The sequence below is a fragment of the Notothenia rossii genome, assembly GCF_949606895.1.
Source record: "Notothenia rossii genome assembly, chromosome: 4".
Lineage (NCBI taxonomy): Eukaryota > Metazoa > Chordata > Actinopteri > Perciformes > Nototheniidae > Notothenia > Notothenia rossii.
Window position 1 is genome coordinate 43,140,163 of NC_136902.1, and position 12,451 is coordinate 43,152,613.

A 12,451-nucleotide genomic window follows, 5' to 3' on the forward strand; every position below is an offset into this window, starting at 1 on the left:
TTGTTTTTGCTCCCATTTTTCGTGAGATGAACTCAAAGATCTAAAACATTTTCTATTTACACAAAATAACCATTTCTCCCAAATAGGGTTAAACCCTAACCCTATTTAGGGGCAATGGATGTCCACTCTCGGGAGACGACAGACAGTGGTGCGGTTAGCCAAAGTGACAGACCTAATGTTAGCCCTATTTACGGGCAATGGACGTCCACTCTCGGGAGACGACCGACAGTGGTGCAGTTAGCCAAAGTGACAGACCTAATGTTAGCCCTATTTACAGGCAATGGACGTCCACTCTCGGGAGACGACCGACAGTGGTGCGGTTAGCCAAAGTGACAGACCTAATGTTAGCCCTATTTACAGGCAATGGACGTCCACTCTCGGGAGACGACCGACAGTGGTGCGGTTAGCCAAAGTGACAGACCTAATTTTACCCAGGGAAAAGTGGTTAAAATGAGAAAATGTATCCGAAAATAGTGCCTCATAATGCTGGCATGTGGACAGTAGCCAGAGACTCACAGGCACACACACATGCAGAGATCCAGGGGGCGGAGCACATGGCTTTTTTTACCCAGAAATAAGTCTCTGAGAGGCGGGGAGACTCAGAGGACAGGCTGCGTCACCTCACTTTGGAACCCAGGAACGGAGCAGGAATCCTGGCTGCGTGAGTGGTAAAAGCGCATTAAGCTGTTTTAATCCGACAGCCGCTGATGCGCACGGAAGTCTGTCCGTTTCGTTAACATTTGGATAGCCAAATGGACGGAAATCCGTCCGTTTCGTTAACATTTGAATGGCCAAATGGACGGAAATATGCCCATTTCGTTAAAACGCCGGACTGGAGCCTGTGCAGGACCCCAGTGAGAGCTCCAGACTGTTTGCACTGTGTTAGGGAACCATATGAACGGTGTACATGAGTGTTAAAAGTGCATTAAACTGGTTTTAATTCAACAGCAGCCGCTGCCAATCTCACTGTGTTACCCAGGAAATGAGCCGGATTTATGGGTAGGCTGAGTGTTAAAAGTGCATTAAACTGTTTTAATTCAACAGCAGCCGCTGACAATCTCACTGTGTTACCCAGGAAATGAGCCGGATTTGTGGGTAGGCTGAGTGTTAAAGGTGCATTAAACTGGTTTTAATTCAACAGCAGCCGCTGACAATCTCACTGTGTTACCCAGGAAATGAGCCGGATTTGTGGGTAGGCTGAGTGTTAAAGGTGCATTAAACTGGTTTTAATTCAACAGAGGACAGGCTGCTTCATATCACACTGTTACCCAGGAAATGAGCCGGATTTATGGGTAGGCTGAGGCATTAAACTGTTTTAATCCGACAGCCGCTGATGCGCACGGAAGTCTGTCCGTTTCGTTAACATTCGGATAGCCAAATGGACGGAAATCCGTCCGTTTCGTTAACATTTGAATGGCCAAATGGACAAGCCTGATTAAAGCATATGCAGGACCCCAGTGAGCTCCAGACTATGTGCATTGTGTTAAGGAACCATATTAATGATAGCATCAATCATTTAAATGCAAAAATAACAATTACTAATCATTTTTAGGGGGAAAACGGTGGATCTGTCCATTTCGTTAACAATCTGATAGCCAAATGGACGGAAATCCGTCCGTTTCGTTAACATTCTGATAGCCAAATGGACAAGCAGGTAAAAACAGCCGAGTCGCTGCGGTCAGGGCCTCAGACTCACAGGCACACACACGTGCAGAGAACCAGGGCGGTGCACATGGCTTTTTTACCCAGCAATAAGTCTCTGAGAGGTGGGGGAAAGTTGTGTGGATAGAGGCAGAGCGCAGCGGCTGGCAGAGCGCAGCGGCAGACAGAGCGCAGCAGCAGCAGCAGCAGCAGGCAGAGAGGAGCAGGCTGCGATACCCCCCCCACAGAGCCCACCCAGAGGACAGGCTGCGTCACCTCACTTTGTAACCCAGGAAAGGAGCAGGAATCCTGGCTGCGTGAGTGGTAAAAGCGCATTAAACTGTTTTAATCCGACAGCCGCTGATGCGCACGGAAGTCTGTCCGTTTCGTTAACATTCGGATAGCCAAATGGACGGAAATCCGTCCGTTTCGTTAACATTTGAATAGCCAAATGGACAAGCAGGTAAAAACGGCAGAGTTGCTGCTCTCAGGGCCCCAAGCTCACAGGCACACACACATGCTGAGGTCCAGGAGCAGGAATCCTGGGTACGTGAGTGTTAAAAGTGCATTAAACTGTTTTAATCCGACAGCCGCAGGTGCTGACGGAAAGCAGGCGGAACAAATTGATTATTTTACCCAGGAATAAATGTTTGCAAGGCGGGGAAAGTGTTCCTGCAGCCCCTCCATAACGGTAATAATGATTAGAAATGATTTCCAGGGTAGAAAGCGGTTTTTAAATGTGGAAAAAACTATTTTAAACTGTTTAAAAAGCACAGTGATTTGAGTGCAGTTCTCATGTGTCCCCACAGGACGGCGCATCATCCCAGGGAGCACAGTGCATTAACAGTAAAAAATACAACAAAAACAGGGCAAATCAATGGATTTAAAGTGCAGGGAAGCTCCGCACCACACACAGGTACATTCCTAAATCCCCAAAATCTGATTAAAGCCTGCTAACAGTGTGGTAAAAGTCTGATTGTGTCAGAGGTAATGTAATAGTAATGCAGGGTCGGGCCGGGTCAGTACTTGGATGGGAGACCGCCTGGGAATACCCGGTGCTGTAAGCTTTATTTAAATACAGGTACATCCATGTGGATAAGATAACATTTATACCCTAAAATAGCATGCTAAGCGTGGGTGTATTAGTTTCAAAGCATGCACACTCTGCTCATGTCAGACTTCCATGAAATAGACCGGGAAAAGCACCTCTCTGTGGCTGCTCACAGACGACCGAAGTAGCTCCAGCTCGGCTTCCTAATACGGGCAAACAGGTTTTTTCACACCTCTAGGAGAGGGACCGGGAAAAGCACCTCTCTTTGGCACCTCACAGAGCCCCAAAGGACGGCCTAATGACCTCCAGCTCGGCTTCCTAATACGGGCAAACAGGTTTTTTCACACCTCCAGGAGAGGGACTGGGAAAAGCACCTCTCTTTGGCACCTCACAGAGCCCCAAAGGACTTCCTAATGACCTCCAGCCTCTCTCCCTCACATGGAGCTCAGGTTATTTGATACCTCCAGGAGAGGGACCGGGAAAACCACTTCTCTGTAGCCCCTCACAGAGCCCCAAAGGACGGACTAAGGACCTCCGGCAACAGTGGCACTTACATAACCTCGTGCACTGTGAGTCCCCGGGCCCCCGGACTTAAGCACTCCCCCACGGACTAAACCCAGATGATCACACCCTACAGAAGCTCATGCCCCTGGTAACCCTAAAGGGGGTGGATTTTGCTGTGCTTTACCGTCCGCACATCGGCATCCATATTCGGCCTTATTCACGACACCACCACCCCTTCTTTGGAGGATATTATCATGCTCCTGGTAACCCTTTAAATAGTCTGATACTACCAGGGCTCATCACCGTACTTTACAAGCCAGAAATAATGTTTAAATGGTCGGGGAAAGTGTTTTTAAACGTCTGGAAGAGAGTTGTAGCCTGTCATTTTGCACAATATCATTTAACATTGAACCTCTCCTGGAAATGCACAGAATATGTCCATTTCCAGGAGAGATTCCATGTTAAATGATATCGTGCAAAATGACAGGCTATAACCCAGGAACAAGTGTTTGAAAGGCGGGGAAAAGTTGTTTAAAATAGTCGGAAAAGTGTTTTTAAACGTATGGAAGAGCGTTTTAGCCTGTCATTTTGCAGGATATAATTTAACATGTAACCTCTCCCGGAAATGCACAGAATATGTTCATTTTCAGGAGAGGGTCAATGTTAAATGATATCTTGCAAAATGACAGGCTAAAACACCCAGGGATGCGTGTTTGAAAGGCGGGGAAAAGTTGTTTAAAATAGTCTGATACGTCCAGGGCGCATCACCGCATTTTACAAGCCAGGGAAGGTGTCTTAATCATGGGTAAAGATTGTTTAAATAGTCTGATACCTGGCACTGTATTGAGTTGTATTAAGTTGAAAGCATTTGAGAGCAAAATTAAGAGATCTATGGATACATCTCTCAACACCCATATGAAACAGAACTGTAAACAGATTTTTCTTTATGGATATTTTACAAATCACTTAAACTGTATTCTTGTTTTGTCATATTGTATTTCATAACTGTTTTTCATTTATTCTCTCTGGCTGTCCATCTCATAATGTTCACATAGAAACTAGCTGTCAATAGGAATATCATTCAGAATAATTATAATTTCATGCAAAAATATGTCACAAAAAGAGGTTGCACATTTAAATTCAGGTGTTGTTATGGCAACGTCAGTGGTCAAACAGCCACATTTACTGCTGCTAATACGTTCAAACATGCTGTTGACACGTGGCAACTATGCCACCATTTCAGCTGACTTTTTTTCAGAAATACTGTCACATAACATCCATATATTTCAGTGCTCGGTTGATGCTTAGCTAAGCTAACTATGAAACACTTTAACTGACAGGACTCCGGATCAACTGTGTACTGTAAGGTAGCTTCTAGCTTTATGTCGAACAGTAAGTCAGCATTTCCCAGAGAGCTTTCTTTGAAATCACCAGGTAACGCTAAAAAACATTATATTTTGATTGAATGACAAAGTGTTTATTTCATATATCTGGCTAGCTATAGCTACTTGCTAACGGTTTGGCTTAAACTGTATTCTTGTTTTGTCATATTTTGTCTTGTTTTGCGAAGTAACGTGTTCGCATAACTTGTAGGTTTACTGACATTTACATACCTTGTTTACCTGGCTCAAGTGGTGGCTCTGGGATTGTTGTGTGAGCCACCACTTGAGAATTGTCGTCTTTTTTAAGAAAATGTTTTCTTATGTCCATCTTCAAAAACCCTGAGTCCGACTGACAGTTTATTTTAAACATTGTCACAGCTCACAGGATAGGTACCTGTCAGCCAATGAGACAGATTTGTATTTCCATTCAACTTTCTGGTTGGTCTGGAGTGGAGTGCACCAGCTGGGCGTAAGCTGGGCGTAACTCTACGTCCGACGTAGAACCGAAGGTTAAGACAAAACTAAAGTTATGACTAGTGCACCACTAAGACTTAAGCCCTGTATGCGTTGCGCCCGGGTGTAACTTTTACGCCTAGTACGGAGCAGGCGTAAATCGGAAAGAGAGACTAGTATCCATAGTAATGTAAAACAGCCAAGAAGGAACATAACTATGGCAGTGCGTCTTGTTTACAGGTTTAACAACGAAAGGGCATTAAGACGAGAAACAGTCGTCCGTGATCGAACAAACCCACTGGACATCTATTCGGACAGTGAGCTGGTAGAGAGGTTTCGTTTCGGCAGACAAGCCCTTGTTGAATTAATCGAGGAGATTTCCCCTTAACTCCAGCATGGATCAGACCGAAACGCTGCGCTCTCCCCAACCTTGCAGGTGCTGATTGCGCTCAGATTCTACGCGAACGGGGCCTTTCAAAAATACTGTGGGAGACATGATTAATGTTCATCGCACAACTGCATGTCGGGCTATTAGAAAAGTTTCCTTGGCCCTCCCACTTTGGCCTTGTGCCCTTAAAAATGATATCTGCCATAAGGCCACAGTGGCCTTGATGCCCTCTCTGACTAAGTTTTGTGGTTTAGCAGTCTGCCTCTTTTCTGACACGGCTTCAACATCAGCATATTTTGAAGGAGGAAAAAAAAATCAGCGGTGCGCTTGATTTGAGCCTGGAATGCACCGCTCGAACGGTCTATGATGACAGTTGACATCAGTCTATGACCTATCTCCGCCCACCCCCTCACGCGTCCGTGTGCGTAGGACGGTCTAGGACTAAGCTAGCTGATTCTCCGCTCAAGAAAAGGCTGAGGTGAGGTAAGGTTTTGTGATGATCCTGTTTGCCGTTAAGTTTTTCATTTGTCCAGCTTTAAGTGTAATTTTATGGATAACATTACTATTTCTTGCTCGTATGGTAATGCATAATTATAATATTTTGAAGTGTTTTTGTTACTACTTGGATAAGTTATCAGGGCTCGTACGGGTGCTTGAAATCCTTGAAAATGCTTGAATTTTTACGAGGTGTTTTCATGACTTGAAAAGTGCTTGAATTTTGGGAATGGTGCTTGGATTTGAGATAAAGTGCTTGAAATTGTAAATGCTTTACTTTTACAATAAATTGCTGTCCGACTGAATAGTTCGCTTTTTAGATTAAAAGAAAATAAAGAAGTCGGAGCGCGCTTAGTTGCTTCGCTTCTACATAAAACAGCTCCGCTCCGGCCTTCCCGCGCTATGCGCGCGACCTGCAAGTGTTTTATTTTGTGTGACCTGGGCATTCTAATGAGAGAATGACAGTATGCCAGGAGGTTGCTGTTTTAACGAGCGTTGGCTATCCGAAAAGAAATACAAGCTGTGGCTAAAACGAGGATCAACCCAACGATTCGCCTTCTGCACAGTTTGCCACAAAGAATTTCAATTATTCGCGATGGGAGAGTCTGCGCTGACGAGCAATATGAAAGGTAAGCCGTAGTAGAGCATTTTGGATTCGGCTAACGTTGCATGTTACGTTTGTTTAAGCTAGTAACGTTAGCGAACTCGATGTGGATTATTGCTTATGCAGGTGACAATAATAAAAAGGAGCGTACCCAGTAGTCGAGTTGAGGGGGGATGGGGGGGGATGGCATCCCCCTTAGGTATTAAAATGGTCAAAACCATCCCCCTTATGAAACGGCCATCCCCCCTTCCCATCCCCTGTTATTTGATCAATTAATGTGGAAATATTGCCAATGTTTAATTTTCAACATTCTACATTTTATATATCACGATCACGAAATTGATGTCAAGTCAGTCAGCGTCAACGATAGCAGCGCAGCCTGTGCAAGCATCATGGACAGTAAGCGACAAGGACAGCTTGACCTGAGGGACTACTTCGGCTTTAAGAGGACAAAAAGTACCACTGAAGGTAAGTCAAGAATACTTTTGATATGTCACCAAATGTGTAATCTCTGGACAGAGACGATAACAACAGAGTTATAGTTTGGGAGCTTACGGTTTTTTTCTTGTTAACTAGCCTAACGCCAGGCAGCTAGTACTAGCTGCTATAGTAACCAACGTCAGGTTAGACCTTTCTTATATTCACAAAGTTAATGTCAGATTTGATTTCTTTTTCACGTGGAATATCTCGCAGGGTTTCCCACAGCTCTTTACTGCTTAGGCGACCGCATAAGCAACACACTTAACTAGCCTAGACATGTTCAGTCGGGGAAAAAAATTAAATGTAATTTAGGATGAGGCAGAGCAAGCTAGTGTACAAGCAGAGACGACAGGGGCAGAAGAACACAGAGAAGAACAGGTGTCGTTGACGGTTCCTGAAACAGCCGGTGAAGTTCAGTTAAGGATGGTAGATAGTCCAAGTTTGGGATTCTTCAGTATGAAAACTGGTTCCGAAAGAACCCATTTGAATTAAGGTTCCTGGAGGATCTTTAGGCTGATTTTGTGTATCAATTCGATGATCATGTATCCACTAGTGATTTAAGCACTTTTTTTGATAAGCTTTCCATTCATTTTAGTGAGATCATATAATATAAATTAAGTGTGAAAATTGCACCTTTAGTCACTGTGAGCGACCAAAATGTATTACTTAAAAAGCTTTAAATGTGATGCATGCCTCCGAATCGTGTGATAGCGGCTTCTGGTGGTTGAATGTCATCGCTCTTATTTTATATGAAAAAAAAACACAACTTGACAGTAGGCCTACTTCACTGTCTGCTCATTCTAACAAAACCATAATGCCGTTGTTCTCTTCATATAGAGGATAATCATGGCGAGGAAGCAGGAAGGAGAGCAGAGGAGACTAGAGCAGAGGAGACTAGAGCTGGAGAAGGAACAGGTTTGATAATTCTAAATAGACACTTTTCTTTTTCGAAGAGGGGGAAATGTAGCTAATCCTACCAAGGGGGGGTTTTAACAGATTTTATGTTTTTGTGGTAGAAAAAAGAAGAGAGGAGGAGGCAGAAGCAGGGCGAGATAGTGTCGATGATTTTGACCAAAATAACCAGGGAGATAATGAGCAAGATATCCCTGAATGCTGGACATCTACCAAGTTCAGGGAGAAAAAAAAGTATTATCCATGGCTAATATGTCAAAGCAAAAAACGTGAACCTAACCTGCCAGAAAATGAAAGTGGTTGGGCCAAGTACAGGTGGGAGCAGCCAGTTGCATATTGCTGAGGAGTGGTCCAACGTTAAGGTTACAGCCTATGGTACAAACCGAGCAGCACAGCTGCAGTCTCTTCGTAAGAAAATACACAAGCATAAAATGTCAGACTATCACCAAGCAGCTGAGAAAACCATGGAAAAAAGCAAAAGAAAAGACATTGGAAACATTGACTTCTGAAATGCAAAGGGATCACTTCTTAACTACTGATAGGGTATTTCGTACAGTTTACAAGATTGTGAAATCTGGAAGGCCTTTCACAGATCTACCGTCCGATATTGATCTGCAAGTCTTGAATGGACTAGACATGGGAAGAACTTTACATTCAGACTATTCCTGTGCAACAATCAGCCAACACATAGCAAATGAAATGCGAAAGAGAGTAGTTGGAAAGGTCCTTCAAAGTGGAACAAAACTTTCTGTTATGATAGATGAAGCTACAACTGACAGTAAAAAATCTGTATTGATCATTTATATTAGAGCGAGCTTAGGGATGAGTGAAGAGCCCCTAACATTCTTCTTGGATAGTTGAGCTTTCTGCTACCAATGCAGGTGAAATCTATCAAGCTCTAATGAAAAATCTGTCACATCATGGCTTCTCTGAAGCTATTCTGAGTGAACGCTTTGTTTGCTTTGCATCAGATGGAGCTTCTGTAATGCTTGGAAGTAAAGCAGGTGTTGCAACCAAAATCGTAGAAAAGTTTCCAAACGTAATGGTGTGGCACTGCATGAACCACCGTCTTGAGCTGAGTGTTGGAGATGCTGTTGAAGAAACTGTAGGGATGAATGACTTCCAGTTTTTCTTTGACAAAGTGTACAGTCTCTATCATGCATCGGCCAAAAACCGCCGTGAGCTCACTTAATGTTGTGAGGAACTTGCTTTACAGTGTCTGAACATAGGGAGAATTCTCAGCACTAGATGGGTGGCATCCAGTTACAGGACCATTAAAGCTGTATGGCAGCAGTACCCTGCAATCCACAAGCACTTTTCCAATGCCTCAGTTGATCCTAAAAGAAGTTCAACAGAGAAATGCATGTTCAGTGGTTTAATAGATCGCCTTTCTAATGTCACCTTTGTGCACAATCTTGGAATCATGTATGATGCTTTAGAAGAGTTGTCTGAATTCTCTCTCTCTCTTCAAGACAGAAACATGACGCTCCCCAAGGCTGTAGCAATACTCAGTCGGCAGGTCCGTGTGTTGAAGTCCATGGCAGAGCAGGCTGGACCAGCGGCAGAAGTGGCTCAGACTGCAATCGGTTTGAAGCTATTCAAAGGGGTGCCACTAACAAATAATTTAAGACACAGCAGAGAAATAAACCACCAACATTTTTTTCATGCTTTGGCTGCTAAAATTGAGACAAGAATGGGATCACTGCCTGGAAAACAGAGAAGCAAAGAAGAGTACCAGAGCTTTCTTGACAATGTCAAAGTGCTGCAGCCATCAAACTGGCCAGATGTGTGTGGTGTTCGTTATGCCGAAAAGGAAATACAGGAACTCTGCTCCTTTTTCAAGCTTGATGATGGCAGACAAATTCAGAGAGGAATGAGGGAATATGTTGATATGGTGAAACTCAAAACTGTTGATGAAATGACACCACAAGCACCAGAAGAGCTAAAACCCCTCCTTCAAGCAGTGAACACACTGGTCATCTCCACAGCTGAGTGTGAGCGTGGGTTCAGTCAGATGAACATTTTAACCACAACTAGAAGCACGCTAGAGGTAAAAAGTATGTCAGCCTTGCTTTTCATCAAGTGTGTTGGCCCTCCACTACAAATGTTCAAACCAGAAGTTTATGTCAAGTCTTGGCTTCAAAGTCATAGCTTGGCTAATGATCTGAGAGCAAGAGCCCGGAAAGTTTTCATTAAAAAACATGATTATGAAACTCTTTGGAAGATCCTATGAGATACTACAGTATAGGGGAGAATTGGGTTGGTAGCCATTGAATAAAACTGTTTATTTGTATTTGTATATCATATTATATGTATTATTTTCAGATTTTGTAAATAGTATATTTGTTTAATCCATGTTCTTGCACTTGAATTAAAATGGACTTGACTAGAGAGGATTCATGTTCAATGTTTTGTGAGGTTTTGTTTCAACATTTGATGGATGAATTCCCAGTAGATTTATAGGTATTGTGAGTGTGAAGTTGAAGTTGAAGTTGCACTTGCACCCAGTGGGAAAATGTGTCCTGCATTTACCCTAACTATGTAGGAGCAGTGGTAACCATGGGACCAACTCTAATTCTGAGGTGCCTTGGTCAAGATCAATGACAGGAGTATCTGACACGTAATATATCCATAGCATGCAAGTTGTTTTACAGTAATAGAATATAATAATTATCTTTGTGCTTAAACACTAATCAAAAGGGTACAACGTTGGTCTCCCACCAAATGCGCTGTCATCAGATCAAATTAAGGGCCCTTAAGGCAGTCAGCACCAAACATATATCCAGTCTACTCAACTACCCTGAATTGCAGGTTAGTTTTTGTTTTTAATCTCCGGGGGGGGGGGGGGGGGCATGCAGATCCACCATCCCCCTGGCTTTTTTTTACAACTTGACCACTGAGCGTACCTATGTCAGTATGTGCGACAGTCGCCATCCTGTGGTTTTCAGAGGATGAAGCACATAAAAGCAATGTATTTCTACTGGTAGTATTTTTCGTGCCTAAACTTGCTCCATCGAAATCAGTCACATTGACCCGAAGACACATTTTGAGTTATACACTGTTGGAAAGAGGATATTCCTAGCTTTCTAACGGAAGAAACATATTTTAGTTTGTATTAATGGTCTGGGGGAAGCTCGCGAGTGTGTGTTTGTGTGTTTGTGTATTTTTGCGTTTGTGTGTATTGTGTTAGTTTCCCGGGGAAAACACTCACGAGAAACACCGGCTGTTGTTATGCCTGCTTTGACGTAAAGTCACTCCGTTCTCCGCTTGTAATTATGCCGTTACAAGCTTCAAAGTTGTATTTATCATCTGAATTTGCCGAAACAAGTTTAATATTCTGAAAGCCAAGACTTTGTTTATTTGAAATCAGATGAAAACAAACTGTAACGGACCCTGCCGTGTTATCTATGATTACTATACGCCAGGGGTCGGCAACCCCTGGCACGTGTGCCAGCATTGGCATAACCAGTGGCACACTAGGAATAAGTGGAATAAGTGTGCAAAATATTTAAATTAATTTTCGGATCCTGAACGCGAGACCGCCGCCAGAGCTCGTCTCCCCGTTACCTGCAGAAGGAAGCCATGCACGCAACGCAGCCCCGCTCTCTTTATCTCCAGTTGACTTTCTGCTGCTTTCCTCTGTGGTGCAGTGCTGATCGTTTTACCACGGAGGAAAGCACTTCACTAATTGCAGTAACCATAAGGAGCTGTAGAAATGCCGCAGTTTTTGCGTGGCTGTGTATTTAGTTGAAAGCCCAGTGGCGATCTGCTCATCTCTCATCGAAATAATATGCTACAAAGGGGCGGACTGGCCATCTGTGTGTTGAACTTTCCTGTCGGCTCCCAGACCATAGTCGAGGAGGGCAGAAGCAACAAGCTTCAGGTTCAATAACCCACTTTAGCTTAAATGACTGGAGAGAGGCGAGCTCTTCTTGGGAGGACGTTGCATTTATTTAGCTGTTCTTCTGTTTCACAAAATACATCACAGACCTCTGTTTTTCTGCTTTCGCGTTTCACTTCCAGAAACATATACACGTTCCCTCACTGTCGCTCTACCATTCACAAACACACATGCACAAGCCGCACCCCTCTCTCTCTCTCTTAAAGGGACAGCGATCTCATCTCACTCTGCATGACCCTAATATCATAACATTTGTGCTGTGGAGAATCACAGAACGGACAATCGTCCTTATTATTATGCCGTTTAAACCAACTATTTAAATGTGTTTGTTAAATTCGGCATCATGTAAGTTGCTCTGACAGGTCCACACACTGCTTCCCCGCAGCGAGGCTCCCAGCTGATAGTTGACGAGCGTCAAGCTCCTCAACCCCCCCCCCCCCACCCGTTGATAATTATCGATCGTTGGCACGCTGATAACATTTTTTAAATGGCACTTCATATCAAAAAGGTTGCCGACCCCTGCTATACGCCATACATTCATAATGTCAGCGGGAGGGAGGGGGGAGCATCGCTACGTAAAAGCATTAGTGCGAGGGAGAGCTGTCATCTTCCCTTTACAAGCTTCAAACATGTATTTATC